The following is a 3,829-nucleotide window of genomic DNA, read 5'->3' as shown; positions in this document are numbered from 1 at the left end:
CAATGCGGATCAATGGAATAGGACTGAGTGTGCCCCTGGGACTTCGGAGACGGTGCGGGGCGATCAGCCATGGCGGCTTGACGCGCATTGTTGCGCGTATCCCAGCCATCATTGCCAAGCCCAAGAAAGCTCTTCTGGAAGTGACGATGACACTTGGACGCCCAATGGCCATCAAGACCGCAGAGGCGCAGACCCGCCGCCCCCCACTGCCAGGCAGCGTCGAAGGAGGAGTAGACGCGGACGAGGACGGCGCGGGCCCCTTGCCGGACGTCGGGGCGACCGATGCGAGAGAGCCACCCTTGTAGGCAGCATGCGCGGAGGGAGAGCCACGGCCACGGCTAGCGCGGCGCGCCTCAACACGCTGCTCGGTGAGGAGAAGGCGAGAGTATATCTCATGGGCCATCATGGGATTGGAGTGCCCCCGCTCATTGATGATCTCAACCAGGCCATCATACTCTTCATCAAGACCATTGACGATGAAGGAGTTGAACTCGGAGTCCGCGAGTGGCTGTCCAATGGACGCCAGCGTGTCGGCAAGGGCCTTGACCTTGTTGTAGAACTCCGTGGCCGTGGTGTCGAGTTTCTCACACTCACCAAGCTGACGACGGAGGGCACCAGCACGAGCCTGTGACTGCGACGCGAAGGAACGCTCAAGGATGGTCCAAGCCTCGTGAGAAGTCTTGGCAAAGACAATGAGCCCGGCAACAGCCGGGGTAAGCGACCCCTGGATGGAAGAGAGGTTCGCCCGATCCCCGCCCCATCCAAACACGGTGCGCCGGATTGTAGACCGGACCGTTCACGCCGTCCACCGGCGCGGGAGGGCAAGGGAGAGAGCCGTCGACGTAGCCGAGCAGGTAATGGCTCCCAAGGAGCGGCGGGACTGCGCACGCCGGAAGATGTAATTGTGCGGTGACAGCTTGACGGTGATGAGGTTGCCAAAGTGAAACGGCGGAGGCAACGAGCCCGTTGTGAAGACTGCCGGGAGCGCGTACGCCATGGGGGCAGAGACGGGCGGCACGGGCAGGGGCGCAGAGGTGACACCCTCAAGAGGCGATGGCACCGTCGAGGATGCAGACCCTGCCGGAGGCGCGGACGTCGTAAGGGCAGGGTGCACCGAGGCCGGCCCGGTGGCGGAGGATCCAACCGTCCACGCCGGCGAGCCGTCCGTAGGCGCGAGGGCCAGGGGCCCAAGAGCGGCGGCCGAGGAAGCGGGAGAGGAGGCGCCGGAGGTGGTAACCATGAGCGCATGCGGGTTGGAGAAGAAGGAGCCGACGCTCCGTGTCCCGTACGGAGGGCTGCCGCAAGGCAGCGGGGTCGACGGGGCGGGAGAGAAGGGCCGCAAGCAAGGCCGGAAGGTAGCCCGCGGTGGAGGAGCCGGAGGGAGCAGCGCTGTCCATGGCGGCGGCGAAGATCGGCGGCGATGGAGGTGCGCGGCGGCTAGGGTTTAGGGTGGCGGAAGTGTAGGACCAAAACTAGTCTGATACCATGTAATACAATAGAATTGGGGGAACCGGCTCAACCTCTAGAGGTGGCCTATCACATATTATTACATATATCAAAGTTGAACCCTTCTGCCGTGAGAACAGCGATTTGGGCACTGTTCCCTCCACGTTTCCTCTAATCAAACTTAGCCACGTACGTGTTGAACCCTTCTGCCGTGAGAACAGCGATTTGGGCACTGTTCCCTCCACGTTTTCCTCTAATCAAACTTAGCCACGTACGTGTTTTCCTCTGTAGACGCGTGATAGGTTCCTCTGAATACGTTATGTTAGTTTCCTTTTCTGATTTTTTTCCCTTGGAACAATTCGTGGTAACCGGAAGGCAGCCGGTCGATCCCTTCTTTGTGGGCCGGTTGCCTTCTTTTTCTTTCTTTTTATTCACCTCTGATTCCCGGTGGAACCGGTCTTGGTGGATCGTGGGTATTTTTGGGCCACCATGTGTATTTTCTCCACCCCGCAGTGAGCGGCGGTCAAAGCGGTGCGGAAGATTACCGAACAATCCAGCTCTCCCCGGTCCCTATCTCTCTCCCAGTCGCAAATCCTCATCCCGGCGTCTCTCTTTCTCCCCAATCCCCACCTCTGCTGTCCACATGCTCCACCTAGAACCGCTCCCCCTCCTCTTCCTCCCTGGATGTCGTGAACGTGCAGAGGCGTCTGTAGCGCGCTCCCAGCCCGAGCTCCTCTGGCTGGTGGCATGGCGTCACTTGCCGGCTGCAACTCCCGATGATCTCTCCGGATGCTCCGTCGCACGACAGCCAACGGCGTTTTCCGCCGGCGAAACGGTTGTTTGTCCTTTTTAATTTATGCAGACGTCTTAGGTTTTGGCTGTGGTTTTAAAGTGGATGGTTTTCCTAATGCAGGCCTTCCTTTCAGTGCCCGCTGTGCTGGTGACCGCCGGCGAGCACGCTCCTGGAAATATAGAGATCAGTACTACCGCCGGCCAGCTGCACCACCTGTTCGTGTGCTTCGACAATCTGAAGGTTTGGAGAATGTGCTGCTCAAAAGTGAAGAGTCATCACGATTTAGCCCATACATACTCGCCGCTGAAGCCTCTTGCTACACAATCATTTGTGCCCCCTTTTCCTGAACGGCCCCACTAATAGTTTGCTCGCGGTAGACGCTTGCTGATTGCTTGCTGATTACATATCCGTTCCTGCCCATTGTCCGTCCTTTCCTTCATATTTGATTTTATAGAACTTTTGCCTACTTCCATCAATGCTCACATGGCTACCTGTCACCATGCGTTTTTTCTATTTATGCTACTGTTTCATAGAGAAATTTTGTTTGTTGATGCACTACGGATTACTGAAGATTTGTTACTACAAACAATTGAAAAGAACAAGTGTGTCAAAGTACTAGCATATCTCAAATTTCTGAAGCATATGGTTGTGGAGGCTTTCCTGCTTCAACTGAGGATGGGCCAGGACCACCAGACAGGCACCTCGACAATGCACATGATTGGCGGTGCCCTCCCGTGGATGTTCCCAAGCAGACAAAAAGTGTGAATCTCAATTGTGTAGGATTCAGTTTGAGCCGTCCCTCTTAGTACTAGATTGTGAAATTTAAATTACTCATGGAGGGACAAGAGTTTATGTGATCTCTGAACTTAAAATAGTATAAGCAAATTTCAATTTCTACCGTTTTGTTAGCCTACTATTTTCTACTGAGTAGTAAAGATTACCTTCCATAACTTTTGTTATTTGTTTGGCATGTTTTGAAAAGTTTAAACAACTTTAGGGAATACTGAGCTGGATAAAAGGAAGGAAAATAGTGGGAACGTTACCATCAATTTAGTTTTTCAATGCACAAGTCTCTCTAAGAAAACAATACCTGCTAAATTTAATTTTCTCGCTGTGTTTGCTCTTTTTTAGGCCATCCATGATTACACAATTGTACCTTTATGAAGTTGATTATTTCTCCTTTCGTTTGTGCCTTTTGGTTTTCCTGATTTTATTTTGTTGTTTGTGCCTTACAGCTGAACTTGAGTTGATTTTGGTCTAGGAGGTAGAGCATGAAGACCATGGTGCAGAACTTGCACAACCACGTTAAGGTAAAGTCTCATGCCAATTGAATTTTCTTTTGTTTGTAGCATGGTCTGATTTTACCACAATAACCACCTAAATATGATATTCCAGTTTCCTTTTTTATCGCACAAAGTGTAATTAGGTTCCGGTAATATAGGGAGAAATATCATTTTCTTATGTGCTCCTTCAATTAGTTTGCTTACAGGATGGCGTTTTTATAGGTGCAGCTGACCATGCTGTTGGTCATTTTATTGACAGCTAAGCCACTTCAGTAAAACAAGAAGCTGACCTTGCTAATGGCTATTT

The sequence above is a fragment of the Lolium rigidum genome, chromosome 3, assembly GCF_022539505.1.
Source record: "Lolium rigidum isolate FL_2022 chromosome 3, APGP_CSIRO_Lrig_0.1, whole genome shotgun sequence".
Lineage (NCBI taxonomy): Eukaryota > Viridiplantae > Streptophyta > Magnoliopsida > Poales > Poaceae > Lolium > Lolium rigidum.
The sequence above is the reverse complement of the archived record's forward strand: the minus strand, read 5'-3'. Positions refer to the sequence as shown.